Source organism: Zonotrichia albicollis, chromosome 18 (genome assembly GCF_047830755.1).
Source record: "Zonotrichia albicollis isolate bZonAlb1 chromosome 18, bZonAlb1.hap1, whole genome shotgun sequence".
Lineage (NCBI taxonomy): Eukaryota > Metazoa > Chordata > Aves > Passeriformes > Passerellidae > Zonotrichia > Zonotrichia albicollis.
In genome coordinates, this window is record NC_133836.1 from 14,603,354 (window position 1) to 14,619,857 (window position 16,504).

The window sequence follows — 16,504 nt, forward strand, 5'->3', positions numbered from 1 at the left end:
TTTTGATAGAGCCAAGTGGCTCCTGCAATCTGCCAGCCAGATGATGGGCAGGTCTATATTACTTCCAGGGAAAAGGGCCGTAGTTTGTTTTTGGGGACCTGTGGCTGGGAGTGGCCGGCTAGCTCCTGAAAATCCACGATACGCAGGATGGTTCCCAGATGAAAGGTGGCACCAGTGCCACGTCGGGCTGGTTTGATAGTACCGAGTGGCTCCTGCAATCTGCCAGCCAGAAGTTGGGCCGCTAAGATTTTCTTCCAGGGAAAATGGCCGTGGTATGTGTTTGGGGCCCTGTGGCAGAGAGTGGCTGGCTGGCTCCTGAAAATCCACGACACGCAGGATGGTTCGCAGATGAAAGGTGGCACCAGTGCCGAGTCGGGCTGGTTTGATAGAGCTAAGAGGCTCCTGCAATCTGCCAGCCAGAAGATGGACAGGTCAGTTTTACTTCCGGGGAAGAGGGCCGGTAGTTTGTGTTTGGGGGCCTGAGGCTGGGAGTGGCCGGCTGGCTCCTGAAAATGCACGATACTCAGGATGATTGCCAGACCCAAGTTGGCAACACTGCCAAGTCGGGCTGGTGTGATAGAGCCATGTGGCTCCGGCAATCTGCCAGCCAGAAGATGGACAGGTCAGTTTTACTTCCAGGGAAAAGGACCATAGCTTTTTTTTGGGGGCCTGTGGCTGGGAATGGCCTGCTGGCTCCTGAAAATCCACGATACGCAGGATGGTTCCCAGATGAAAGGTGGCACCAGTGCCGAGTCGGGATGGTTTGATAGAGCCAAGTGGCTCCTGCAATCTGCCAGCCAGAAGATGGGCAGGTCAGTTTTCCTTCCAGGGAAAAGGGCCGTAGTTTTTGTTTGGGGGCCTGTGTCGGGGAATAGCCGGCTGGCTCCTGAAAATCCACGCCGCGCATGATGGTTCCGAGACCCAAGGTGGCACCGGTGCCGAGTCGGGCTGGTTTGATAGAGCCAAGTGGCTCCTGCAATCTGCCAGCCAGAAGCGGGGTGGGTGAGTTTTGTTTGCCAGGGAAAAGGGCCGTGGTTTGTTTTCAGGGCCTGTGGCTGGGAGTGGCCGGCTGGCTACTGAAAATCCACGCCGCGCAGGATGGTTCCCAGACCCAAGGGGGCACCAGTGCCGAGTCGGGCTGGTATGATAGAGCCAAGTGGCTCCTGCAATCTGCCAGCCAGAAGATGGGCAGGTCAGTTTTACTTCCAGGGAAAAGGGCCGTAGGTTGTGTTTGGGGGCCTGTGGCTGGGAGTGGCCGGCTGGCTCCTGAAAATCCACGATACGGAGGATGGTTCCCAAATGAAAAACGGCACCAGTGCCAAGTCGGGCTGGTTTGATAGAGCCATGTGGCTCCTGCAATCTGCCAGCCAGAAGATGGGCAGGTCAGTTTTACTTCCAGGGAAAAGGGCCGTAGTTTGTGTTTGGGGGCCTGTGGCTGGGAGTGGCCGGCTGGCTCCTGAAAATCCCCAATACACAGGATGGTTCCCTGATGAAAGGTGGCACCAGTGCTGAGTCGGGCTGGTTTGATAGAGTCAAGTGGCTCCAGCAATCTGCCATCAATAAGCGGGGTGGGTGAGTTTTGTTTGCCAGGGAAAAGGGCCGTGATTTGTTTTCAGGGGCCTGTGGCTGGGAATGGCCGGCTGGCTCCTGGAAATCCACGCCGCGCGGGATGGTTCCCAGACGCAAGGTGGCACCAGTGCCGAGTCGGGCTGGTTTGATAGAGCGAAGTGGCTCCTGCAATCTGCCAGCCAGAAGATGGGCAGGTCAGTTTTACTTCCAGGGAAAAGGGCCGTAGGTTGTGTTTGGGGGCCTGTGGCTGGGAGTTGCCGGCTGGCTCCTGAAAATCCATGCCGCGCTGGATGGTTCCCAAATGAAAAAAATGGCACCAGTGCCAAGTCGGGCTGGTTTGATAGTACCGCGTGGCTACTGCAATCTGCCAGCCAGAAGATGGGCATGTCTGTTTTACTTCCAGGGAAAAGGGCTGCAGTTTGTGTTTGGGGCCCTGTGGCTTGGAATGGCCGGCTGGCTCCTTAAAAGCCACGCCGCGCATGATGGTTCCCAGACCCAAGGTGGCACCAGTGCCGAGTTGGGCTGGTGTGATAGAGCCATGTGACTCCTGCAATCTGTCAGCCAGAAGCGGGGTCGCTGAGTTTTGTTTGCCAGGGAAAAAGGCCGTGGTGTTTTTTCAGGGGCCTGTGGCCTTGAATGGCCGGCTGGTTCCTTAAAATCCACGCCGCGCGGGATGGATCCCAGATGAAAGGTGGCACCAGTGCCGAGTCAGGCTGTTTTGATAGAGCCAAGTGGCTCCTGCAATCTGCCAGCCAGATGATGGGCAGGTCTATTTTACTTCCAGAGAAAAGGGCCGTAGTTTGTTTTTGGGGACCTGTGGCTGGGAGTGGCAGGCTGGCTCCTGAAAATCCACTATATGCAGGATGGTTCCCAGATGAAAGGTGGCACCAGTGCCAAGTCGGGCTGGTTTGATACTACCGAGTGGCTCCTGCAATCTGCCAGCCAGAAGTTGGGCCGCTAAGATTTTCTTCCAGGGAAAATGGACGTGGTATGTGTTTGGGGCCCTGTGGCTGAGAGTGGCTGGCTGGCTCCTGAAAATCCACGACACGCAGGATGGTTCGCAGATGAAAGGTGGCACCACTGCCAAGTCGGGCTGGTTTGATAGAGCCATGTGGCTCCTGCTATCTGCCAGCCAGAAGATGGGCAGGTAAGTTTTACTTCCAGGGAAAAGGGCCGTAGTTTGTGTTTGGGGGCCTGTGGCTGGGAGTGGCCGGCTGGCTCCTGAAAATCCACGATACTTTGGGTGGTTCCCGGACCCAAGCGGGCACCAGTGCCAAATCGGGCTGGTTTGATAGAGCCAAGTGGCTCCTGCATTCTGCCAGCCAGAAGATGGACAGGTCAGTTTTACTTCCAGGGAAAAGGACCATAGCTTTTTTTTGGGGGCCTGTGGCTGGGAATGGCCGGCTGGCTCCTGAAAATCCACGATACGCAGGATGGTTCCCAGATGAAAGGTGGCACCAGTGCCGAGTCGGGCTGGTTTGATAGAGCCATGTGGCTCCTGCAATCTGCCAGCCAGAAGCGGGGTGGGTGAGTTTTGTTTGGCAGGGAAAAGGCCCACAGTTTGTGTTTGGGGGCCAGTGGCTGGGAGTGGCCTGCTGGCTCCTGAAAATCCACGATACGCAGGATGATTCCCAGACCAAAGGGGCACCAGTGGCGAGTCGGGCTGGTTTGATAGAGCCAAGTGGCTCCTGCAATCTGCCTGCCAGAAGATGGGCAGGTCAGTTTTCCTTCCAGGGAAAAGGGCCGTAGTTTTTGTTTGGGGTCCTGTGGCTGGGAGTGGCCTACTAGCTCCTGAAAATCCACGATACGCAGGATGGTTTCCAGACCTAAGGGGCCCCAGTGCCAAATCGGGTTGGTTTGATAGAGCCAAGTGGCTCCTGCAATCTGCCAGCCAGAAGATGGGCAGGTCTGTTTTACTTCCATGGAAAAGGGCCGTAGTTTGTGTTTGGGGGCCTGTGTCGGGAATAGCCGGCTGGCTCCTGAAAATCCACGCCGCGCATGATGGTTCCCAGACCCAAGGTGGCACCGGTTCCGAGTCGGGCTGGTTTGATAGAGCCAAGTGGCTCCTGCAATCTGCCAGCCAGAAGCGGGGTGGGTGAGTTTTGTTTGCCAGGGAAAAGGGCCGTGGTTTGTTTTCAGGGCCTGTGGCTGGGAGTGGCCGGCTGGCTACTTAAAATCCACGCCGCGCATGATGGTTCCCAGACCCAAGGTGGCACCAGGTCCGAGTTGGGCTGGTTTGATAGAGCCATGTGGCTCCTGCAATCTGCCAGCCAGATGATGGGCAGGTCAGTTTTACTTCCAGGGAAAAGGGCCGTAGTTTGTTTTTGGGGACCTGTGGCTGGCTGTGGCCGGCTGCCTCCTGAAAATCGCCAATACACAGGATGGTTCCCAGATGAAAGGTGGCACCAGTACTGAGTCGGGCTGGTTTGATAGAGCCAAGTGGCTCCTGCAATCTGCCATCCATAAGCGGGTGGGTGAGTATTGTTTGCCAGGGAAAAGGGCCGTGATTTTTTTTCAGGGGCCTGTGGCTGGGAATGGCCGGCTGGATCCTGAAAATCCATGCCGCGCAGGATGGTTCCCAGATGAAAGGTGGCTCCACTGCCGAGTCGGGCTGGTTTGATAGAGCTAAGTGGCTCCTGCAATCTGCCAGCCAGAAGATGGACAGGCCAGTTTTACTTCCGGGGAAGAGGGCCGGTAGTTTGTGTTTGGGGGCCTGTGGCTGGGAGTGGCCGGCTGGCCTCTGCAAATGCACGATACTCAGGATGATTGCCAGACCCAAGTAGGCACCACTGCCAAGTCGGGCTGGTTTGATAGAGCCATGTGGCCCCTGCTATCTGCCAGCCAGAAGATGGACAGGTCAGTTTTACTTCCAGGGAAAAGGGCCGTAGTTTGTGTTTGGGGGCCTGTGGCTGGGAGTGGCCGGCTGGCTCCTGAAAATCCACGATACGCAGGGTGGTTCCCAGACCCAAGGGGGCACCAGTGCCAAATCGGGCTGGTTTGATAGAGCCAAGTGTCTCCTGCATTCTGCCAGCCAGAAGATGGACAGGTCAGTTTTACTTCCAGGGAAAAGGACCATAGTTCTTTTGGGGGCCCGTGGCTGGGAATGGCCTGCTGGCTCCTGAAAATCTACGATACGCAGGATGGTTCCCAGATGAAAGGTGGAACCAGTGCTGAGTCGGGCTTGTTTGACTGAGCCATGTGGCTCCTGCAATCTGCCAGCCAGAAGCGGGGTGGGTGAGTTTTGTTTGGCAGGGGAAAGGCCCACAGTTTGTGTTTGGGGGCCTCTGGCTGGGAGTGGCCTGCTGGCTCCTGAAAATCCACGATACGCAGGATGATTCCCAGACCAAAGGGGCACCAGTGGCGAGTCGGGCTGGTTTGATAGAGCCAAGTGGCTCCTGCAATCTGCCAGCCAGAAGATGGGCAGGTCAGTTTTCCTTCCAGGGAAAAGGGCCGTAGTTTTTGTTTGGGGTCCTGTGGCTGGGAGTGGCCTACTGGCTCCTGAAAATCCACGATACGCAGGATGGTTTCCAGACCTAAGGGGCCCCAGTGCCAAATCGGGTTGGTTTGATAGAGCCAAGTGGCTCCTGCAATCTGCCAGCCAGAAGATGGGCAGGTCTGTTTTACTTCCATGGAAAAGGGCCGTAGTTTGTGTTTGGGGGCCTGTGTCGGGAATAGCCGGCTGGCTCCTGAAAATCCACGCCGCGCATGATGGTTCCCAGACCCAAGGTGGCACCGGTTCCGAGTCGGGCTGGTTTGATAGAGCCAAGTGGCTCCTGCAATCTGCCAGCCAGAAGCGGGGTGGGTGAGTTTTGTTTGCCAGGGAAAAGGGCCGTGGTTTGTTTTCAGGGCCTGTGGCTGGGAGTGGCCGGCTGGCTACTTAAAATCCACGCCGCGCATGATGGTTCCCAGACCCAAGGTGGCACCAGGTCCGAGTTGGGCTGGTTTGATAGAGCCATGTGGCTCCTGCAATCTGCCAGCCAGAAGATGGGCAGGTCAGTTTTACTTCCAGGGAAAAGGGCCGTAGTTTGTTTTTGGGGACCTGTGGCTGGCTGTGGCCGGCTGCCTCCTGAAAATCGCCAATACACAGGATGGTTCCCAGATGAAAGGTGGCACCAGTGCTGAGTCGGGCTGGTTTGAAAGAGCCAAGTGGCTCCTGCAATCTGCCATCCATAAGCGGGTGGGTGAGTATTGTTTGCCAGGGAAAAGGGCCGTGATTTTTTTTCAGGGGCCTGTGGCTGGGAATGGCCGGCTGGATCCTGAAAATCCATGCCGCGCAGGATGGTTCCCAGATGCAAGGTGGCACCACTGCCGAGTCGGGCTGGTTTGATAGAGCTAAGTGGCTCCTGCAATCTGCCAGCCAGAAGATGGACAGGCCAGTTTTACTTCCGGGGAAGAGGGCCGGTAGTTTGTGTTTGGGGGCCTGTGGCTGGGAGTGGCCGGCTGGCCTCTGCAAATGCACGATACTCAGGATGATTGCCAGACCCAAGTAGGCACCACTGCCAAGTCGGGCTGGTTTGATAGAGCCATGTGGCCCCTGCTATCTGCCAGCCAGAAGATGGACAGGTCAGTTTTACTTCCAGGGAAAAGGGCCGTAGTTTGGGTTTGGGGGCCTGTGGCTGGGAGTGGCCGGCTGGCTCCTGAAAATCCACGATACGCAGGGTGGTTCCCAGACCCAAGGGGGCACCAGTGCCAAATCGGGCTGGTTTGATAGAGCCAAGTGTCTCCTGCATTCTGCCAGCCAGAAGATGGACAGGTCAGTTTTACTTCCAGGGAAAAGGACCATAGTTCTTTTGGGGGCCCGTGGCTGGGAATGGCCTGCTGGCTCCTGAAAATCTACGATACGCAGGATGGTTCCCAGATGAAAGGTGGCACCAGTGCTGAGTGGGGCTTGTTTGACTGAGCCATGTGGCTCCTGCAATCTGCCAGCCAGCAGCGGGGTGGGTGAGTTTTGTTTGGCAGGGGAAAGGCCCACAGTTTGTGTTTGGGGGCCTCTGGCTGGGAGTGGCCTGCTGGCTCCTGAAAATCCACGATACGCAGGATGATTCTCAGAACAAAGGGGCACCAGTGCCGAGTCGGGCTGTTTTGATAGATCCAAGTGGCTCCTGCAATCTGCCAGCCAGATGATGGGCAGGTCTATATTACTTCCAGGGAAAAGGGCCGTAGTTTGTTTTTGGGGACCTGTGGCTGGGAGTGGCCGGCTAGCTCCTGAAAATCCACGATACGCAGGATGGTTCCCAGATGAAAGGTGGCACCAGTGCCAAGTCGGGCTGGTTTGATAGTACCGAGTGGCTCCTGCAATCTGCCAGCCAGAAGTTGGGCCGCTAAGATTTTCTTCCAGGGAAAATGGCCGTGGTATGTGTTTGGGGCCCTGTGGCTGAGAGTGGCTGGCTGGCTCCTGAAAATCCACGACACGCAGGATGGTTCGCAGATGAAAGGTGGCACCAGTGCCGAGTCGGGCTGGTTTGATAGAGTTAAGTGGCTCCCGCAATCTGCCAGCCAGAAGATGGACAGGTCAGTTTTACTTCCGGGGAAGAGGGCCGGTAGTTTGTGTTTGGGGGCCTGAGGCTGGGAGTGGCCGGCTGGCTCCTGAAAATGCACGATACTCAGGATGATTGCCAGACCCAAGTTGGCAACACTGCCAAGTCGGGCTGGTGTGATAGAGCCATGTGGCTCCTGCAATCTGCCAGCCAGAAGATGGGCAGGTCAGTTTTCCTTCCAGGGAAAAGGGCCGTAGTTTGTGTTTGGGGGCCAGTGGCTGGCTGTGGCCGGCTGGCTCCTGAAAATCCACGATACGCAGGGTGGTTCCCAGACCCAAGGGGATACCAGAGCCAAATCGGGCTGGTTTGATAGAGCCAAGTGGGTCCTGCATTCTGCCAGCCAGAAGATGGACAGGTCAGTTTTACTTCCAGGGAAAAGGACCATAGGTTTTTTTTGGGGGCCTGTGGCTGGGAATGGCCTGCTGGCTCCTGAAAATCCACGATACGCAGGATGGTTCCCAGATGAAAGGTGGCACCAGTGCCAAGTCGGGCTGGATTGACAGAGCCAAGTGGCTCCTGCAATCTGCCAGCCAGAAGATGGGCAGGTCAGTTTTACTTCCAGGGAAAAGGGCCGTAGTGTGTGTTTGGGGGCCTGTGGCTGGGAGTGGCCGGCTGGCACCTGAAAATCCACGATACGCAGGATGATTCCCAGATGAAAGGGGGCACCACTGCCGAGTCGGGCTGGTTTGATAGAGCCAAGTTGCTCCTGCTATCTGCCAGCCAGGAGCGGGGCGGGTCAGTTTTGTTTGCCAGGGAAAAGGGACGTGGTTTCTGTTGGGGGCCTGTGGCTGGGAGTGGCCGGCTGGCTCCTGAAAATCCACGATACGCAGGATGGTTCACAGACCCAAAGGGTTACCAGTGCCAAGTCGGGCTGGTTTGATAAAGGCAAGTGGCTCCTGCAATCTGTCAGCCAGAAGATGGGCAGGTCAGTTTTCCTTCCAGGGAAAAGGGCCGTAGTTTTTGTTTGGGGTCCTGTGGCTGGGAGTGGCCTACTGGCTCCTGAAAATCCAGGATACGCAGGATGGTTTCCAGACCCAAGGGGCCCCAGTGTCAAATCGGGCTGGTTTGATAGAGCCAAGTGGCTCCTGCAATCTGACAGCCAGAAGATGGGCAGGTCTGTTTTACTTCCAGGGAAAAGGGCCGTAGTTTGTGTTTCGGGGCCAGTGTCGGGGCATAGCCGGCTGGCTCCTGAAAATCCATGCCACGCATGATGGTTCCCAGACCCAAGGTTGCACCGGTGCCGAGTCGGGCTGGTTTGATAGAGCCAAGTGGCTCCTGCAATCTGCCAGCCAGAAGCGGGGTGGGTGAGTTTTGTTTGCCAGGGAAAAGGGCCGTGGTTTGTTTTCAGGGCCTGTGGCTGGGAGTGGCCGGGTGGCTCCTGAAAATCCATGCCGCGCAGGATGGTTCCCAGACCCAAGGGGGCACCAGTGCCGAGTCGGGCTGGTTTGATAGAGCCAAGTGGCTCCTGCAATCTGCCAGCCAGAAGATGGGCAGGTAAGTTTTACTTCCAGGGAAAAGGGCCGTAGTTTGTGTTTTGGGGCCTGTGGCTGGGAGTGGCCGGCTGGCTCCTGAAAATCCACGATACGGAGGATGGTTCCCAAATGAAAAACGGCACCAGTGCCAAGTCGGGCTGGTTTGATAGAGCCATGTGGCTCCTGCAATCTGCCAGCCAGAAGATGGGCAGGTCAGTTTTACTTCCAGGGAAAAGGGCCGTAGTTTGTGTTTGGGGGCCTGTGGCTGGGAGTGGCCGGCTGGCTCCTGAAAATCCCCAATACACAGGATGGTTCCCAGATGAAAGGTGGCACCAGTGCTGAGTCGGGCTGGTTTGATAGAGTCAAGTGGCTCCTGCAATCTGCCATCAATAAGCGGGGTGGGTGAGTTTTGTTTGCCAGGGAAAAGGGCCGTGATTTGTTTTCAGGGGCCTGTGGCTGGGAATGGCCGGCTGGCTCCTGGAAATCCACGCCGCGCAGGATGGTTCCCAGACCCAAGGTGGCACCAGTGCCAAGTCGGGCTGGTTTGATAGAGCCAAGTGGCTCCTGCAATCTGCCAGCCAGAAGATGGGCAGGTCAGTTTTACTTCCAGGGAAAAGGGCCGTAGTTTGTGTTTGGGGGCCTGTGGCTGGGAGTTGCCGGCTGGCTCCTGAAAATCCATGCCGCGCTGGATGGTTCCCAAATGAAAAAAATGGCACCAGTGCCAAGTCGGGCTGGTTTGATAGTACCGCGTGGCTCCTGCAATCTGCCAGCCAGAAGATGGGCATGTCTGTTTTACTTCCAGGGAAAAGGGCCGCAGTTTGTGTTTGGGGCCCTGTGGCTGGGAATGGCCGGCTGGCTCCTGAAAATCCACGCCGCGCATGATGGTTCCCAGACCCAAGGTAGCACCAGTGCCGAGTTGGGCTGGTGTGATAGAGCCATGTGGCTCCTGCAATCTGTCAGCCAGAAGCGGGGTCGCTGAGTTTTGTTTGCCAGGGAAAAAGGCCGTGATTTTTTTCCGGGTCCTGTGGCCTTGAATGGCCGGCTGGTTCCTTCCTTAAAATCCACCCCGCGCAGGGTGGTTCCCAGATGAAAGGTGGCACCAGTGCCGAGTCGGGCTGTTTTGATAGAGCCAAGTGGCTCCTGCAATCTGCCAGCCAGATGATGGGCAGGTCTATATTACTTCCAGGGAAAAGGGCCGTAGTTTGTTTTTGGGGACCTGTGGCTGGGAGTGGCCGGCTAGCTCCTGAAAATCCACGATACGCAGGATGGTTCCGAGATGAAAGGTGGCACCAGTGCAAAGTCGGGCTGGTTTGATAGTACCGAGTGGCTCCTGCAATCTGCCAGCCAGAAGTTGGGCCGCTAAGATTTTCTTCCAGGGAAAATGGCCGTGGTATGTGTTTGGGGCCCTGTGGCTGAGAGTGGCTGGCTGGCTCCTGAAAATCCACGACACGCAGGATGGTTCGCAGATGAAAGGTGGTACCAGTGCCAAGTCGGGCTGGTTTGATAGTACCGCGTGGCTCCTGCAATCTGCCAGGCAGAAGATGGGCATGTCTGTTTTACTTCCAGGGAAAAGGGCTGCAGTTTTTGTTTGGGGCCCTGTGGCTTGGAATGGCCAGCTGGCTCCTTAAAAGCCACGCCGCGCATGATGGTTCCCAGACCCAAGGTGGCACCAGGTCCGAGTTGGGCTGGTTTGATAGAGCCATGTGGCTCCTGCAATCTGCCAGCCAGAAGATGGGCAGGTCAGTTTTACTTCCAGGGAAAAGGGCTGTAGTTTGTGTTTGGGGGCCTGTGGCTGGGAGTGGCCGGCTGGCTCCTGAAAATCCCCAATACACAGGATGGTTCCCAGATGAAAGGTGGCACCAGTGCTGAGTCGGGCTGGTTTGATAGAGTCAAGTGGCTCCTGCAATCTGCCGTCAATAAGCGGGGTGGGTGAGTTTTGTTTTCCAGGGAAAAGGGCCGTGATTTGTTTTCAGGGGCCTGTGGCTGGGAATGGCCGGCTGGCTCCTGAAAATCCATGCCGCGCTGGATGGTTCCCAAATGAAAAAAATGGCACCAGTGCCAAGTCGGGCTGGTTTGATAGTACCGCGTGGCTCCTGCAATCTGCCAGCCAGAAGATGGGCATGTCTGTTTTACTTCCAGGGAAAAGGGCCGCAGTTTGTGTTTGGGGCCCTGTGGCTGGGAATGGCCGGCTGGCTCCTGAAAATCCACGCCGCGCATGATGGTTCCCAGACCCAAGGTAGCACCAGTGCCGAGTTGGGCTGGTGTGATAGAGCCATGTGGCTCCTGCAATCTGTCAGCCAGAAGCGGGGTCGCTGAGTTTTGTTTGCCAGGGAAAAAGGCCGTGATTTTTTTCCGGGTCCTGTGGCCTTGAATGGCCGGCTGGTTCCTTCCTTAAAATCCACCCCGCGCAGGGTGGTTCCCAGATGAAAGGTGGCACCAGTGCCGAGTCGGGCTGTTTTGATAGAGCCAAGTGGCTCCTGCAATCTGCCAGCCAGATGATGGGCAGGTCTATATTACTTCCAGGGAAAAGGGCCGTAGTTTGTTTTTGGGGACCTGTGGCTGGGAGTGGCCGGCTAGCTCCTGAAAATCCACGATACGCAGGATGGTTCCGAGATGAAAGGTGGCACCAGTGCAAAGTCGGGCTGGTTTGATAGTACCGAGTGGCTCCTGCAATCTGCCAGCCAGAAGTTGGGCCGCTAAGATTTTCTTCCAGGGAAAATGGCCGTGGTATGTGTTTGGGGCCCTGTGGCAGAGAGTGGCTGGCTGGCTCCTGAAAATCCACGACACGCAGGATGGTTCGCAGATGAAAGGTGGCACCAGTGCCGAGTCGGGCTGGTTTGATAGAGCTAAGAGGCTCCTGCAATCTGCCAGCCAGAAGATGGACAGGTCAGTTTTACTTCCGGGGAAGAGGGCCGGTAGTTTGTGTTTGGGGGCCTTAGGCTGGGAGTGGCCGGCTGGCTCCTGAAAATGCACGATACTCAAAATGATTGCCAGACCCAAGTTGGCAACACTGCCAAGTCGGGCTGGTGTGATAGAGCCATGTGGCTCCTGCTATCTGCCAGCCAGAAGATGGACAGGTCAGTTTTACTTCCAGGGAAAAGAGCCGTAGTTTGTGTTTGGGGGCCAGTGGCTGGGAGTGGCCGGCTGGCTCCTGAAAATCCACGATACGCAGGGTGGTTCCCAGACCCAAGGGGGTACCAGTGCCAAATCGGGCTGGTTTGATAGAGCCAAGTGGGTCCTGCATTCTGCCAGCCAGAAGATGGACAGGTCAGTTTTACTTCCAGGGAAAAGGACCATAGCTTTTTTTTGGGGGCCTGTGGCTGGGAATGGCCTGCTGGCTCCTGAAAATCCACGATACGCAGGATGGTTCCCAGATGAAAGGTGGCACCAGTGCCAAGTCGGGCTGGTTTGATAGAGCCAAGTGGCTCCTGCAATCTGCCAGCCAGAAGATGGGCAGGTCAGTTTTACTTCCAGGGAAAATTGCCGTAGTTTGTGTTTGGGGGCCTGTGGCTGGGAGTGGCCGGCTGGCACCTGAAAATCCACGATACGCAGGATGATTCCCAGATGAAAGGGGGCACCACTGCCGAGTCGGGCTGGTTTGATAGAGCTAAGAGGCTCCTGCAATCTGCCAGCCAGAAGATGGACAGGTCAGTTTTACTTCCGGGGAAGAGGGCCGGTAGTTTGTGTTTGGGGGCCTGAGGCTGGGAGTGGCCGGCTGGCTCCTGAAAATGCACGATACTCAAAATGATTGCCAGACCCAAGTTGGCAACACTGCCAAGTCGGGCTGGTGTGATAGAGCCATGTGGCTCCTGCTATCTGCCAGCCAGAAGATGGACAGGTCAGTTTTACTTCCAGGGAAAAGAGCCGTAGTTTGTGTTTGGGGGCCAGTGGCTGGGAGTGGCCGGCTGGCTCCTGAAAATCCACGATACGCAGGGTGGTTCCCAGACCCAAGGGGGTACCAGTGCCAAATCGGGCTGGTTTGATAGAGCCAAGTGGGTCCTGCATTCTGCCAGCCAGAAGATGGACAGGTCAGTTTTACTTCCAGGGAAAAGGACCATAGCTTTTTTTTGGGGGCCTGTGGCTGGGAATGGCCTGCTGGCTCCTGAAAATCCACGATACGCAGGATGGTTCCCAGATGAAAGGTGGCACCAGTGCCAAGTCGGGCTGGTTTGATAGAGCCAAGTGGCTCCTGCAATCTGCCAGCCAGAAGATGGGCAGGTCAGTTTTACTTCCAGGGAAAATTGCCGTAGTTTGTGTTTGGGGGCCTGTGGCTGGGAGTGGCCGGCTGGCACCTGAAAATCCACGATACGCAGGATGATTCCCAGACCCAAGGTGGCACCAGTGCCGAGTTGGGCTGGTTTGATAGAGCCATGTGGCTTCTGCAATCTGCCGGCCAGAAGCGGGTGTGTGAGTTTTGTTTCCAGGGAAAAGGGCCCTAGTTTGTGTTTGGTGGCCTGTGGCTTGGAGTGGCTGGGTGGCTCCTGAAAATCCACGATACGCAGGATGATTCCCAGACCAAAGGGGCACCAGTGCCGAGTCGGGCTGGTTTGATAGAGCCATGTGGCTCATGCTATCTGCCAGCCAGGAGCGGGGCGGGTCAGTTTTGTTTGCCATGGAAAAGGGATGTGGTTTCTGTTGGGGTCCTGTGGCTGGGAGTGGCCGGCTGGCTCCTGAAAATCCACGATACATAGGATGGTCCCCAGACCCAAAGGGGTACCAGTGCCAAGTCAGGCTGGTTTGATAAAGGCAAGTGGCTCCTGCAATCTGCCAGCCAGAAGATGGGCAGGTCAGTTTTACTTCCAGGGAAAAGGGCCGTAGTTTTGTTTGGGGGCCTGTGGCTGGGAGTGGCCGGCTGGCTCCTGAAAATCCACGATACGCAGGATGGTTCCCTAATGAATGGTGGCACCAGTGCCAAGCTGGCTGGTTTGATAGAGCCATGTGGCTCCTGCAATCTGCCAGCCAGAAGCGGGGTGGGTGAGTTTTGTTTGGCAGGTAAAAAGCCCACAGTTTGTGTTTGGGGGCCTCTGGCTGGGAGTGGCCTGCTGGCTCCTGAAAATCCACGATACGCTGGATGATTCCCAGACCAAAGGGGCACCAGTGCCGAGTCGGGCTGGTTTGATAGAGCCAAGTGGCTCCTGCAATCTGCCAGCCAGAAGATGGGCAGGTCAGTTTTCCTTCCAGGGAAAAGGGCCGTAGTGTTTTTTTTGGGGTCCTGCGGCTGGGATTGGCCTACTGGCTCCTGAAAATCCACGATACGCAGGATGGTTTCCAGACCTAAGGGGCCCCAGTGCCAAATCGGGTTGGTTTGATAGAGCCAAGTGGCTCCTGCAATCTGCCAGCCAGAAGATGGGCAGGTCTGTTTTACTTCCATGGAAAAGGGCCGTAGTTTGTGTTTGGGTGCCTGTGTCGGGAATAGCCGACTGGCTCCTGAAAATCCACGCCGCGCATGATGGTTCCCAGACCCAAGGTGGCACCGGTTCCGAGTCGGGCTGGTTTGATAGAGCCATGTGGCTCCTGCAATCTGCCAGCCAGAAGCGGGGTGGGTGAGTTTTGTTTGCCAGGGAAAAGGGCCGTGGTTTGTTTTCAGGGCCTGTGGCTGGGAGTGGCCGGCTGGCTACTTAAAATCCACGCCGCGCATGATGGTTCCCAGACCCAAGGTGGCACCAGGTCCGAGTTGGGCTGGTTTGATAGAGCCATGTGGCTCCTGCAATCTGCCAGCCAGAAGACGGGCAGGTCAATTTTACTTCCAGGGAAAAGGGCCGTAGTTTGTTTTTGGGGACCTGTGGCTGGCTGTGGCCGGCTGCCTCCTGAAAATCCCCAATACACAGGATGGTTCCCAGATGAAAAGTGGCACCAGTACTGAGTCGGGCTGGTTTGATAGAGCCAAGTGGCTCCTGCAATCTGCCATCCATAAGCGGGTGGGTGAGTATTGTTTGCCAGGGAAAAGGGCCGTGATTTTTTTTCAGGGACCTGTGGCTGGGAATGGCCGGCTGGATCCTGAAAATCCACGATACGCAGGATGGTTCCCAGATGAAAGGTGGCACCACTGCCGCGTCGGGCTGGTTTGATAGAGCTAAGTGGCTCCTGCAATCTGCCAGCCAGAAGATGGACAGGCCAGTTTTACTTCCGGGGAAGAGGGCCGGTAGTTTGTGTTTGGGGGCCTGTGGCTGGGAGTGGCCGGCTGGCTCCTGAAAATCCACGATACGCAGGGTGGTTCCCAGACCCAAGGGGGCACCAGTGCCAAATCGGGCTGGTTTGATAGAGCCAAGTGTCTCCTGCATTCTGCCAACCAGAAGATGGACAGGTCAGTTTTACTTCCAGGGAAAAGGACCATAGTTCTTTTGGGGGCCCGTGGCTGGGAATGGCCTGCTGGCTCCTGAAAATCCACGATACGCAGGATGGTTCCCAGATGAAAGGTGGCACCAGTGCCAAGTCGGGCTGGTTTGACAGAGCCATGTGGCTCCTGCAATCTGCCAGCCAGAAGCGGGGTGTGTGAGTTTTGTTTGGCAGGGGAAAGGCCCACAGTTTGTGTTTGGGGGCCTCTGGCTGGGAGTGGCCTGCTGGCTCCTGAAAATCCACGATACGCAGGATGATTCCCAGACCAAAGGGGCACCAGTGCCGAGTCGGGCTGGTTTGATAGAGCCATGTGGCTCCTGCAATCTGCCAGCCAGAAGATGGGCAGGTCAGTTTTCCTTCCAGGGAAAAGGGCCGTCGATTTTGTTTGGGGTCCTGTGGCTGGGAGTGGCCTACTGGCTCCTGAAAATCCACAATACGCAGGATGGTTTCCAGACCCAAGGGGCCCCAGTGTCAAATCGGGCTGGTTTGATAGAGCCATGTGGCTCCTGCAATCTGCCAGCCAGAAGCGGGGTGGGTGAGTTTTGTTTGCCCGGGAAAAGGGCCGTGGTTTGTTTTCAGGGCCTGTCGCAGGGAGTTGCCGGCTGGCTCCTGAAAATCCACGCCGCGCAGGATTGTTCCCAGACCCAAGGTGGCAAAAGTGCCGAGTCGGGCTGGTTTGATAGAGGCAAGTGGCTACTGCAATCTGCCAGCCAGAAGATGGGCAGGTCAGTTTTACTTCCAGGGAAAAGGGCTGTAGTTTGTGTTTTGGGGCCTGTGGCTGGGAGTGGCCGGCTGGCTCCTGAAAATCCACGATACGCAGGATGGTTCCCAAATGAAAAATGGCACCAGTGCCAAGTCGGGCTGGTTTGTTAGTACCAAGTGGCTACTGCAATCTGCCAGCCAGAAGATGGGCAGGTCAGTTTTACTTCCAGGGAAAAGGGCTGTAGTTTGTGTTTGGGGGCCTGTGGCTGGGAATGGCTGGCTGGCTCCTGAAAATCCACGCCGCGCAAGATGGTTCCCAGACCCAAGGTGGCACCAGTGCCGAGTCGGGCTGGTTTGATAGAGCCAAGTGGCTCCTGCAATCTGCCAGCCAGAAGATGGGCATGTCTGTTTTACTTCCAGGGAAAACGGCCGCAGTTTGTGTTTGGGGCCCTGTGGCTTGGAATGGCCGGCTGGCTCCTTAAAATCCACGCCGCGAATGATGGTTCCCAGACCCAAGGTGGCACCAGTGCCGAGTTGGGCTGGTGTGATAGAGCCATGTGACTCCTGCAATCTGTCAGCCAGAAGCGGGGTCGCTGAGTTTTGTTTGCCAGGGAAAAGGCCGTGGTTTTTTTTCCGGGGCCTGTGGCCTTGAATGGCCGGCTGGTTCCTTAAAATCCACGCCGCGCAGGATGGTTCCCAGATGAAAGGTGGCACCAGTGCCGAGTCGGGCTGTATTGATAGAGCCAAGTGGCTCCTGCAATCTGCCAGCCAGATGATGGGCAGGTCTATATTACTTCCAGGGAAAAGGGCCGTAGTTTGTTTTTGGGGACCTGTGGCTGGGAGTGGCCGGCTGGCTCCTGAAAATCCACGATACGCAGGATGGTTCCC